Here is a 14,424-nt window from a genome sequence, read left to right as displayed (position 1 = left end):
GGCACCTACCCTCGGGGATATCGGGGCCATATCCTTGAGGGCCGACCTGAAAATTGAAGACTTCGGAGAACATTACCAAATAGCTGCGCATGACTAACAAAGGGTCGTAATGTTCGTGCCTAACCGAATATCACGACACGAATTTCGACTCGTATCGGTGATCGGCGAAACGGAAGATTTTTCCTTTTTTAGAATTGTACTTAGGGTAAAACTCCCATACTATATAAAAGGGAAAGATTATTATTCATAACGACACATTGTAACACGCATATCAAGGCAATATACTCTTATTTTCTATATATTCAAAGTTCTTACTTTTGTTCATCAGTTATTCATTAGTGTGAGTTCGGGATCGAAGGCAGGCATTTCATTAAGACGTTACTGAGTCCGCGATCACTCTCCTTATTGGTTTGATAGTTTATTACGTCTTTTATCTGTTTAATCCAACACAATTTATCATTTGTATTGAATTAATCCGCATATCTTTAAAACACATATAAATTTAATTGTTATCCACTTTTTAGGGTAAACAAGTATATACATGTTAGCGTTGATTGCTAATTAATCTGTAGATATGAATACATAACATCCTATAAATTGTTATGGCTAGAAGTTGAATTGGAATGTTGTTGTTCCTACGAGTGAAACTATTCAATAATTTTATTTAGAACTACATTGATCTCATAAACGGTGAACATGATCCATCCCTTTCACTATGCTTTCGTGTATTGTTTTCTAAATATGAAAAAAGCTAAACGTTTGAAAAGGAAAAAAATAAAGTTAAATTAATATCTATTGCTCAATGATAATTTACTTTCTTAAATTGACCAAAGTAATTAACGTAATAAATTAATCTAAAGCACAAATTCAATTATTTCTTACGGTTTTATAAAAGCTTATACAATTTGGATAAAATTATAATTAAATCACCATAGTTCGAATATGTCTCTCGCAAGCTGTGAAAATATGAGAGGTTTATTACTCTAACTATCAATACAAGTGGCAGAAGTATTAAGCATGTTAATATATAGTAATTGAAAAGATCACATTTTCCTTTTAAATGAGCAAATTAATTGCAATTGAAGTAATATATAACTTGCTAATCTAATCAAAATTTATTGTTAAGTGTATAATTCAACTATAAGTCTATACACACATATGTATTGGAAAAATAAAAGGCACAAACTTAATTTACTCAAAGTAGATAAATGAATAATTTCGATATCACAAGTAAATTAGATTATACTAAATCTCTCTAGATAGGAAAGGGTTAAAAAATTCATGCAATTTCAACAACTTTCTAATTACTCTTCTTCCCAACTTATAGACCATGTTTTAATTTGATAAATACCACATAATATAGATGTGTTCACTGTCCACTAGATGATAAAACATTATTTAAATTTAATTTAATCATAAAACAAAGAGTGAAGGGTTAAAATAGTAAAATGAGAGAAAGGGGGGTCCAAAATGCCAGGGGGTGGGTTTGTTGTTGTGACTTGTGAAAGTGACAACATCAATGGGTAATGTGGGTCCCGCAGCACGTATGATCAATGAAGAGTGTTTCTGTCTACTCTCTTTCCCCGTGAACTATAAGTTAACAGTTTGAGATGCCTCTGCACCTCCTTCCCAATTCCCACGCTCGCCTCGCTCTGGGTTTGTCCTAACCACGGATTTAATTCTTTTGTTTCGTCACCCGATTTTCAATTGGGAAACTCCGTAACTTATTATAAAAATTAGTCAAATTTTATGAATAGATCGGGTACATCTTAACAAGCTTGAATCTCATTTTTAGAATGATTTGGTAGAATTTTGAGATGGTTTGAATTGAAAATTCAATGGAGAAGATGAACATGAAAAAACAAATATGTGTATCACATGTATATCCATGTATACCTGTGTGTGAGATACATGTGTGATTAGGTGTGTTCATGGTTTGGTTTGGATCGGCTTTTCCCCAAAAAGAATGTCACGACCCAAACCGATGGGCCGCGACGGACACCCGGTACCTTACTCAACCGAGTACCACAGTAACATATCTTTCTTTACTATCATCATATACACGTGACATACGGGCCTAATAGGCCAACATCATCATTTATAAACTCAAAACATAAGCCGACAAGGCCGTACAATCTTTCACGTACACGACATATGTCTACAAGCCTCTAAGAGTACATAATTGTCATAAAGGTCGGGACAGAGCCCCGCCATACCAAACCATACACATCTAAATCATACTGACCAAACAAGCAACTCCGGAGCAAATGGAGTGCACCAATATCTTCTGCTAAGCAGATCGCCTACTTGGAGGACTCTCAACCTGTTTATCGAGATCTGCGGGCATGAAACACAGCGTCCCCAAGCAAAAGGGACGTCAGTACAAATAATGTACCGAATATGTAAGGAATGAAAATCAGTAAATAATAGACATGCGAGAAACATGGAGTAAAAGACTCGACATGTACGTGTGCATAGCTTTATGAGTCATTTCAATTTTTTTATAATGTCATGCATATGCGTATAAATATCATACCATGCATAGGTATATGCGTTCATAGTATCATCAAGTCTCTGAGGGCATCTCATCATATCATTTCAGCCACTGTGGACAAATCATCAACGTATACCAACTGATCAGGTGGTGGTGCGTATATAACGCCGTAACCTTTTTTCATATCCCATATATATATATATATATATATATATATATATATATATATATATATAACGCTATCTGGTCATGGGTCAATGTTTATGTATAAATGCATGGAATGCATAAGAAATACGTTAATAATATTTTCTCAGAATGTCATAAAAATAATATGCTTTAAAAAATACGTTAATAAGATTTTCTCGAAATGTCATAAAAATAATATGTATGTCGGATAAATTTTATCAAATACGTATTTTTCTGAGAACCATGAAAAGAAGATATAATAATAATTCACATGGAAAATCAAGAATATAGACACCCCTAATATTTCTATGAAAAAAGTCATTTATGGAAATTATGCATTTGCTCGTTTCGTTTGTATCATATTGATCATGCCAAAAAGAAAGAAGGAATAGCCTTAACATACCTGGAGAAGAAAAAATCCGTATGATATTCTTGAAAAATGTTGCACCGTACTCCTTTAGAATCGCAAAATTTACGTTGCTAACAATTCTCCTTGGATTTCTTTTGGTTGCAAGAATTCACGTCTTTGTTGAAAACTTGAAGAATGGTTAATGTTCTATAGTGCTTATTCATGGCTATTGTTTCTAATTGTAAGAATGGCATATATTCATATTGTAGGAATGGCTAATGTCCAAATGAACCAAACTTGTATAAGATAAAACCAAACTTGAATGTCTTTACTTTACACGTTAAAGTCTTGTTACCCTAGGTAGCCACCTAAGCCAATTTGACCCTTAGTCATTTTGTTTGGTTAGCCCCTTGCTGCCACGTTATTTTTTTGAGAGGGTTTTTTAGTCTTATCTCATAATTTATTAATTAACTAGGTAACGTTCCGTTATCCGATAATTAACCAATTATCCGTATAATTAAAAATTATCTCAAATTACTTAAAATACTACTCCTTTTTAATACACTTTATACATCATGCTATCATGGCCATATGGTACCTTATATGACACTAATCCATAAATATCGGGTATTATAGCTCGAACCATATTTTATCCCAAATTGTCAAACTTCGAGGAATTTTATTTTCTTCAATTTGCTTACCCTCTCTCCTTCATGAATATTCTCATCACTTGTTTGGAATAGCATAATTCTTAAAATCCCAAAATAATCTCGTTCCTGAGCTTACGTCGATAAACTTACGACGAAATATTAGCGTACAAAAAAAATACGGGATGTAACATCTCATTTTCGAGCTCTCATCAATTTATTTATGGCGTGCTTTCATATACGAAAATGTAGGGTGTAATATCATTCCCCCCTTTGAAACATTCGTCCTGGAATATTGACTGGTGCACTGATCAGTTTCATAGCCTATGTCTTCTGAATACTTTATTACTCTCCTTGCCATCTAGGCAACTGTTCTGTGAATAAATCCAAAGGCCATGGCATCCCCTCCCTTTAGGCCTCTTTCTCACACCATGACTTGTGGTCGGAATCCTTCCAATCTCGTAACTGTTGCTACCTTCTATCATGCAGCTTGTACGACTCTGACCTTGTAAATGCGCCTATGCGACTCTTTCCTTCGGCTTTTAGCCAATCTCTAGGCCTCACTTTGTGAACATGTACAGAACTAAAGATGTCCCTCTGGGCATTTATAGGTATACTGAAGTCCTTCCCTCGATACTTTGTCGAACTTACTACTATTGCTATATCTTGTTTCGTAGCCCCGATTATCCATCTGTGTGACTTTACTGCATCTAGGTAGGTCATAATATACCATAACACTTACTTCGATTTATCGTTACTGAGGCCTGCTACCAAATTCCAGGTTATTCCCATTGTTTATCCCATATGTATAAATCTAAGTTCTTTAATGCTTCTTCATTACTGTTCATCTTAAGAAAGACAGTCTAATCTCATCTCGTACTTTGTGACTTTTGTCCATCCATTATTGATTCACCTCAATATTGATCCACAATATATCACTGATAACTTGAAACTTCTTACGTAAAACCTTACCACTAGGGCTTACGTTACATCAAGGAATATTTGAAGTGATTTCTGTAATCGTATTTCATAGTATCTCGATGTGATTCTCCTTATGAGGATATTCTGATCTCGTGCCGTTCGCGAAATCTTTTCTCATTCTCCCCTTTATTTTTCTTTCTTCAAATCATTATTCAGTCGAAGGCCCAACCGTTATCTTTTATCTGTCACAATTACACTTTCATTTCACTACCAGGGCAGCATTCCATCTCTTCTAAATGCTACTAGTCTTAGACTTCTTTGAGTTCATTTCGGCTATACTGAGCCTTCTATAACTTAGAGAACCCATCGGCTCTCATGTTTTCATTCTCTTCACTTTCTCTTCATTTTCTTACTCGTCCTTTCTCATTCTTACTCCTGTCATAAAATCTTGTCGTTTTACTATACTTTAGCTTGCGACCTCTACGTATCTATTTATATTATTCACAACCTTCCTTCAACTTGCTTGCACTATTGATTCCCTTATGTTATTCTGGAACATTAAGCAAGACATCACATCGTCTCTAACTTTTCTTTATTCTCTTGACTAGATCTCTCGGTACTTAGAAACCATAGGCTGGAAGGTACGCCATTGACGACGCTGCTATCGTTCTTGGATATTGAATCCCAGTGCTTCTAGCCTTCTATCCAAAGCATGTACTATTCACGACCTTCTGGATTTGAGTATCTTGTACGTTATTCACTTTTACCTTACTTACCTTAAAATCTCGCATCGTATCTTCTCTCTCTTTCATGACCTCCCTTCCCCATAGGTATAATTCACGTCCATAGCTTGAAGCTCTATTATAATACTTGCACCTCTGGTGCATACACAATCCGATTGGAGTTTCGTACTGACTTCTTATGAGGCTGGTACTTTTTTAACCGGCTTTATCGTAGGGCCGTTATAGAATATGATTGTTGTACTATCCCTCTAGTACCTCTGATATTAAGAGTGATCCTGTAATACTCTCAATCACGATTTCTATAATTTTGTGGATCCAATAATCAGATTCTTGAATTACTTTGTTGATATAACTCTTTAGTTTCCTCCTTCTTCTGATCAGTCTTTATGTAGGCTTAAGCTATCTCTTGATCAGCGGCTCATGGTATTAGTTATTACGTTTAGCCTTTCATAAGCGCTGAGGAATGTCCATGATACAATCCTTTAATAATTCAATCCTTCATCTATGACCTGGGCTCTTCTTTTAACTTATACCGGAATCTTCTACGGCTGTATATGCTGCATGTATAAAAACTTCCAAACTCTTAAGTGCGTTCATAACATAACTAACTATGGATCATGAATCTAATAATTCTTTTTGTTCCATCTCAGCTTTCTTCAAACGTAAGCAATTACTTTTTCTGGTCTTTCTACCCCCTTTTTGCGTGCATACTTAGCTTATCTTCATGCGCATGCATATTGGAATTCCATACAACTCATATGATCTTGAATATCACTTCTGATTTTACTTCACGTTCATTAGCCACAATAGGTGCCATTCTCTTATGGAGTGCATACAATGTTGTTGTGAGACTGTTGTTATAAGACCATTTCCTCCTTAGGTCACCCAGCTTAGGTTAAAGCTTTCTTCCTTACTTTCTCAGCCAGTCTTTCATTGTAGTATTTAGGGAGGATTCTCTAGAGTGAAGCTGCGAGCTAATTATGCTGAATACTTAATGTCCTTTCTCTCCTATAATTATTCGTAGTTTACGCTCGTGTGCTTGTAGGGTTGCTTTTGAACTTAAATTTTGACTGTTTCTAGTGGCATCTTCTTTTATTTTCGTAACACTTATACGTCACCTTTAACTACCCCAACTTCTATCTGAATATTTCTCAAGGGTTCCGAGGTCGGCGAGACTGAATTCCCTATATTGGGTTTTACTATGTTCATCTTGTACGATCTGCTACCTCGTCTGTAACCCCATGTTTAGCTATAACTAGGCTCTTCCTGAATCAACTACTAACTACTCGTTGGCCCCTTCTCATATCAATATTCCGCGTAATCTTTCTTGGGTCATTGCCTTTATCTTAACCTATGTCTCGCGCATGCTCCTTATTTATCAATAACATCTCGGGCAGGAATCCTTACTTCCTCTCCTTGACGTTGTGCTTGCATAATATTCTGGAATCGTAGCACATCTGTAGGATTTGAATATGTGCAATCTCATCCCCTTTTTATTTTTGTCGCACTCTTCCTTTACCATTCCATAGTTACTAGAATTACTTAATTCCGACTTAATGCCACGTAACTCCATATTCACACCTTTAGGGGAGTGCTAAGAGCTGAAGCCACGCGGATCTACCTATAGATGTTTTACCTCTTCATCTTTGGCATCGTTTCACAACATCAATGACCCTTACTCGTCTTGCGGTAATCCTTCTGTACCCAGGATAAAAAATTCCCTTACTCGCAATGGTGATACTTAGTGCAACTGGCACATACAATCCCTTAAGCTTAACTTTGCTCATATTGCTTGCTTTAGGGAAGCGTCTTCCTAAATGACCATTTTATGAATTTCTCATGAATCGTCTTCTGTTGTCCATTCTATTATCGTCGGAACCCAAATATGAAATTCTCGTGATGCTGACTATTATCAAGTCACTCAGTCCCTAATTCATGTTTAATTTATCTTGTTCACCAGCCCATACTAATTTCTATTATTCTGGGGTCTAACTTTTCCTTCCGGTAATTGCGTTGGAGTCACGAACTTATTTTTCGAAGTGAGGATATAACTTTATGGCCTATACTCTTTTATTGCCTCAAGGCCTGTCGCCTCTCGTATTTTCCTTCCCCTGACTATTGACTCTATAATACTGCCTTTTTGTTATGATCTATCGTTGTCATCCATGTTCACATCTTACTCATAATGCTTTATTAACTCTCTTCTTATTTCCCTGCTAACATCTCTGTCTATCACCTTATTCTGAAAATTTCAACAAGACATTCTCTTGCTTTTAGCTCCCCTTGCTCCATCTACTGGCTTTTCGGGTTGCCTAACATTCTTTCTCTACTAGGGACGGGAGCCATACTAAGATAATATTTATCCTTTTCAGGCTTCCAGTGCTTATCTTTATAGTACTCATATCTAGCTGTACTATTTTAGTGTGCACCATTGAGGTGTCTCACCAGGAGATCTATTACCACGTTTGCACTATCCTTCGGAAATGTCAACCAACTTAAATATTCCATCCACCCTTTTTGGGTCACTCTAACCCCCGCCGGACCTTGATATTCGTCCTTCTCTTATACTACTTCTGTTAGCTTCCATATGGCATAAATGAGATGGGTGTGGCCAGTTTTACATACATCTACTACCATTGAAGGTAACTTAAAATGCTTATATCTCCCGTCATGAATGGTAAATAATGATAGTCTTCATTAACTGGGCGCCTCGTACCCTTCTTCACCTTGCTTTATTTACTTGTTGATACTTGTACTATCTTCTGAATTCTCATTGCCTTTCACCATAGGGGTGGATAAATATCCTCACCTTAAGGCTCCTTATCAAGAGGCTTACACGTTTTAGTACACACATGATTTACTAAAGACCTTACATTTTCTTATCATAAGCATTATGAAAAATCGAGTTCCTCTGACTCAACTCTTCCATATCCGTATACAATCTTTTACCAACTGGAGGTATCGTCATATTATGGATAAAATAGAAGCTAAGAGTTTGATTTCTTATAAATGAGCTTTACCACACGATCTAGAGTAAGAAGAAAGAGTGATAGTCCTAAATACCCTGTAGTCTCTTGCTTATAAGTGTGGTGCACGACACACCCATAAACAAGACTCTACTAGATACGGCTTGTAGACTTCCTAGGACAGAACTGCTCTGATACCACTTTTGTCACGATCCAAACCAATAGGCCGCGACGGGCACCCAATACGTTACTCAACCGAGTACCACAGTAATGTATCTTTCTTATTAATATTATCATATACACATGACATACGGGCCTAATAGGCCAACATCATCATTTATAAACTCAAAACATAGGCCGACAAGGTCGTAAAATCTTTCACATACATTACATATGTCTACAAGCCTCTAAGAGTACATAATTGTCATAAAGGTCGAGACAGAGTCCCGCCATACCAAACCATACATATCTAAATCATATTGACCAAACAAGCAACTCCGGAGCAAATGGAGTGTACCAATATCTTCTGTTGAGCTGATCGCCTACTTGGAGGACTCTCGACCTGTCTATCGAGACCTGCGGGCATGAAACGCAGTGTCCCCAGGCAAAAGGGATGCCAGTACAAATAATGTACCGAGTATGTAAGGAATGAAAATCAGTAAATAATAGACATGCGAGAAACATGGAGTAAAAGACTCGACATGTACGTGTGCATAGCTCTGTGATTCATTTTATTTTTTTTATAATGTCATGCATATGCATATAAATATCATACCATGCATAAGTATATGTGTTCATAGCATCATCAAGCCTCTGAGGGCATCCCATTATATCATTTCAGCCACTGTGGGCAAATCATCAACGTATACCAACTGATCATGTGGTGGTGCGTATATAATGTCGTAACCTTTTTTCATATCCCATATACATATATATATATAATGGGATATGGAAAAAGGTTACGACATCATCAACGTATACTAGCTGATCAAGTGGTGGTGCGTATATAACGCCGTAACCTTTTCCCATATCCCATATACATATATATACATATATACGCGTATATAACGCCATCTGGTCACGGGTCAATGTATATGTATAAATGCATGAAATGCATAAGAAATACGTTAATAATATTTTCTCGGAATGTCATAAAAATAATATGCCTTAAAAAATACGTTAATAAGATTTTCTCGAAATGTCATAAAAATAATATGTATGTCGGATAAATTTTATCAAATACGTATTTTTCTGAGAATCATGAAAAGAAGATATAATAATAATTCACATGGAAAATCAAGAATATAGACACCCCTAATATTTCTATGAATAGAGTCATTTATGGAAATTATGCATTTACTCATTTCGTTTGTATCATATTGATCATGCCAAAAAGAAAGAAGGAATAACCTTAACATACTTGGAGAAGGGAAAAAATTATACCGTACTCCTTTAGAATCGCAAAATTTACGTTGCTAACAATTCTCGTTGGATTTCTTTTGGTTGCAAGAATTCACGTCTTTGTTGAAAACTTGAAGAATGGTTAACGCTCTGTAGTGCTTATTCATGGCTATTGTTTCTAATTGTAAGAATGACATATATTCATATTGTAGGAATGGCTAATGTCCAAATGAACCAAACTTGTATAAGATAAAACCAAACTTGAATGTCTTTACTTTACGCGTTAAAGTCTTGTTACCCTAGGTAGCCACCTAAGTCAATTTGACCCTTAGTCATTTTGTTTGGTTAGCCCCTTTCTGCCACGTTGTTTTTTTGGGAGGGGTTTTAGTCTTATCTCATAATTTATTAATTAACTAGGTAACGTCCCGTTATCCGATAATTAACCAATTACCCATATAATTAAGAATTATATCAAATTACTTAAAATACTACTCCTTTTTAATACACTTTATACATCATACTATCATGGCCATATGGTACCTTATATGACACTAATCCATAAATAACAAGTATTATAGCCCAGACCGTATTTTATCCCAAATTGTCAAACTTCGAGAAATTTTATTTTCTTCGATTTACTTACCCTCTCTCCTTCATGAATATTCTCATCACTTGTTTAGAATAGCATAATACTTATAATCCCAAAATAATCTCGTTCATGAGCTTACGTCGATTAACTTACGACGAAATATTAGCGTACAAAAAAAAATACGGGATGTAACATCTCATTTTCGAGCTCTCATCAATTTATTTATGGCGTGCTTTCATATACGAAAATGTGGGGTGTAACAAAAAAAACCAAACCAAGTAAGTCGGTTCTACAAATATTGGAACCAAACCAAACCAAACCAATTCAGTCGGTTTTTTATCGATTCGGTTTTGGTCGGTTTGGTTTTCGGTTATTTATCGATTTTTAATATAAGACATACACTATCAAGCACATATTCCGGAGACTACCTTTTCAATGTAACACTATCAAACCAATTGCTCTTTGAGAAATCTATTATTTACCAAGATATATTGATGATAATTGAATCAAATATTGATGAATAATTTAAGTACTCAATTAAAAATCGATTATTTTTAGCATGAAATAAATCTTGTACTTAACAAAAGAGAACTACCAACCAAACTAGAATGTAAAGGCATAGAATTAGATTATTATAATAGCAAAAAACTAGACTAAAAATATAAACGACTAATATGTACCATAAAATTTTAGAAACTATATATATATATATATATATATATATATATATATATATATATATATATATATATATATATGTGTGTGTGTGTGTGTGTGTGTGCGTGTGTAGTAATAAATTTAAATAGTTACTTCTATAGTCGGTTTGGTTCGGTTTTTTTCGGTTTTATTTTTATTAAAACCATACCAAATTTGATCGATTTTTAAAATTCAAAACCAAAACCAAACCAAACCTAAAAAGTATCGTTTTTTTTTGGTCGATTTGGTTCACTTTTTCGGGTTTTTATGAACACTCCTATGTGTTATACATGTGTTGTAGAAAAAGTTTTTGAACTCGATTTTAACTACAAATTTTGATACCAAATCAGTCCAAATCACCTCCAATCTTCTTCAAATTTTATATATTGACTCGTTTATGTATTTTCAATGAATTTCAACCATACTCATCGAAAAAGTTCTTTTTTTGCTTAGATTTTTGGAATCTTCTATATATAATTTTTTGTATTTCACCTTGTTTGCTACTTCATCCATAAAATTTCCTTTCCGTCTTGCATCTAATATTGTTGATCACGCTTAAAAATATAGAAGGAGATATTTGCGTGTGATTTTTGGAGAGAAAGAAGCTTATTTATTTAGGTTTTTAATTTTTATATGTGCTTTACTAGTTTTGGTAAGTGTATGATTAATGGCTAGGGGTTGGTAAGTTGGAACTTATTTGGAACATTTCTGTAAGATTTCCTTTTCAATATACGCATTGGAGCCCAACTAAATTTAAATTCGTATCCGGAAGTTCAATGTTTTTAGGGTATGGATAAATTGTTCTTTAATAAAGATACCCCATACTTAGGGTTTAAACTCTTAAACTCGTGACTTCGGGTTAATAATGAATGAGTACTTATAACTTCATCATAACTCTCATCAGTGAAGAATTTATTTAAATTGACGTTTCAACAATATTTGATTAAAATTAATATGAAAAATAGCATTTGAAAAATTTAACTTAAGTTTCAATATGAACTTCATAAAAAATTCATGCAATTTAAAAATTTGTGAGTAAGCATTCTTATTTAATTATAATTTTTTCTTAAATTGGTAGTATTTCAAATACTGAAGCACAATGTCTAAAGAAATTTATGATTGAAGCACAATGTCTAAAAAAACTTATGATCAAACCAACATTTACAAATACGTAAATTTTGGTATTTGAAATACTGAACTAATATTTGATGTCCAAATTATAACAGACGGTCAATTTCATTGTGCATAATATATGCTCGTAATAATAATTTGGATATAGCATAAATACAGTATATAGTTTAATAATCTTAATTATATGGCGCATGTAACTCAAGCTAAAGTCAACAAATATACTTTTACTCGCCGTCGGAGGATTGGAAAAGTGAATCTGTCCTATGGACATGACTAGGCGATCACATCTGTAGGGCGGAGCCAAAATCATTAAAAATTTATATATATTTAATAAATTTTCTAATTACAAATACTCCATCTCTGCCCCAAATACTGATCGATCCTATGGCAAAGCTTCATTCCTTCCTCCACTGCTCCTCTCATGTATATATTGCCCAAGAGGCCAAAATATTCTTCACACTTTTTATGCAAAGACATTGTACCTAGTATATATATAATATATAGTTGTATTTGTCATTTCCTACTAACGGTGATGATTGTCCATTTTCATGTTTATTTTGTCTTCCTAAGAGCTCCACTCACCTATATGGCTATATGTAAATGTAGTGAAAGCTGTCATTTCAGTTGCCACATATCTTTCTTATCAATCATCATTAGCTATGCCACTTAAGTACCCTTCCTAAACTAGTAACATACCGAGAATCGCGCTCCCACTACATATACTAACTAATACCGTGTTAGAAAATTGACAGAGAAAGAAGAAATAAAGGAAAATATTGAAAAAAAACAAAGGTCATTGAGTCGTATAGAATGCTTTCTCAAAAATTTGATTGTTATGTGACAATGTTGATAGAATATAACGATCTTTAGCATATAATGGATGTCTTGTTACTATTATCTATACTATATTAAAAGCACGAAGGTCCTTAGCGAAATATCGTTCGCCTTTTTTACCTTTTAAAAAAAATCACATTGAATAAATTTGTAATTTTAAGTTGCTCTCCTAAATTTTAGGACTTTTTTTTGGTAAATAGTAACTTTCTACTCATTCCAAAAAAAACTTTACAAATCAAGTAGATGTTGACCATCTACATCTCTATGTTCTAATTACAGCAAGTCTAATGTTCTATTTACATATCTCCTGCATGGCTATTTTCATCAACTTAAAATATTTTCAGAAGACAATAACATCTACATACTCTCAAAGCCTAAGAAACTAAAGGAAAGTAGTCCAGCTGTTGCAATGCTCCTTTCCATCTCTGTATTGTTCTTCCTATGATATGTATATGCATCACAATCTCTCTACAAATGCTATCATTTTTAAGTACACCCCTTGAAATCTAATCACATTTCTTTCTCTCCATAGTGTGTAAACCAGCATACCAAATACACAGGTTACAATCTCCCAGTGACCAGATTTCTTTTTTGCACCTTTGTTTATCCATTGTACTTTTCCTTGCCAATCCTAAATAGGTCTAGGGTGGCCTAGCCAATTGAGCAGCCTGGTCCATATTCCTTTTACTGTTGGACATTCAAACTATAGGTATTCAAATACTTCATCAGAGTGTTTACAGAATACACACTGTTGAGGTACTTGAATTCCAAATTTGAGAAGTCTGTCCACAGTTGCTAATCTCATCTGTAGTGCCAACCATAGTATGAATTTGTATCTAGGGTGCAGGTGTGGTTACATAGTTATACTCTTCTAAGGTACCCTTTGTAGTTGAGGGAATTGCATGTGATATAACTTGCTTATACTGAAGGCTTCACCTTTTTGTAGTTGGATAAGTCTACTAACTAAATCCCCTTGAATACCTTGTAGCTCAAGAATAAATTTCCTGGTCTCCAATATCTCCTAACTACCCATGTTGCATTCTTGGGTATTGGAGCATTTTTCACTGTCTTGTTTCTTATGTAGAAGGTATGAATCCATCGGATCCTTAAGCTATCCTTCTTCAGTGCTACTGCCCACAGGTGTTTTGTAACTGTTGCCTTGTCCCAATAGTATAAGTTCATTACATTAAGTCCCCCTGCAGCTTCTGGCCAACATACTCTGTCCCAAGAAACTAATGCTTTCTTGGTATGTTTGATGTGCCGGACCATAAGAAAGATCTACAAATGGCTTCAATCATCTTCAATACCTTCTTAGATAGCAGAAAGATATGTGCCCAATATGACTCTACCCCAAACAAGACTGATTTGATTAATTATAATCTGCCATCACACGAGAGCAATTTGGATGTCCAACAGTTAATCTTTTGTGTGATCTTCTCTACCAGTGGCCAACATTGGATGATAGAC

The 14,424-nt window shown here is 34.7% G+C and overlaps 1 long non-coding RNA gene across 1 annotated transcript; it reads right to left on the bottom strand.

The window, feature by feature from the left end:
* Positions 1-2,070: 2,070 nt before the first annotated feature.
* LOC138900646 (uncharacterized) lies at positions 2,071-3,349 on the bottom strand. Its single transcript, XR_011411763.1, has 2 exons — positions 3,084-3,349; positions 2,071-2,337 (listed from the first exon to the last, which is right to left on the bottom strand). It is a non-coding gene; the product is annotated as an uncharacterized lncRNA (long non-coding RNA).
* Between the last annotated feature and the right edge of the window lie 11,075 nt (positions 3,350-14,424).

Source organism: Nicotiana tomentosiformis, chromosome 10 (genome assembly GCF_000390325.3).
Source record: "Nicotiana tomentosiformis chromosome 10, ASM39032v3, whole genome shotgun sequence".
NCBI classification, from domain to species: Eukaryota; Viridiplantae; Streptophyta; class Magnoliopsida; order Solanales; family Solanaceae; genus Nicotiana; species Nicotiana tomentosiformis.
This window is presented reverse-complemented; position numbering and strand designations above follow the sequence as displayed.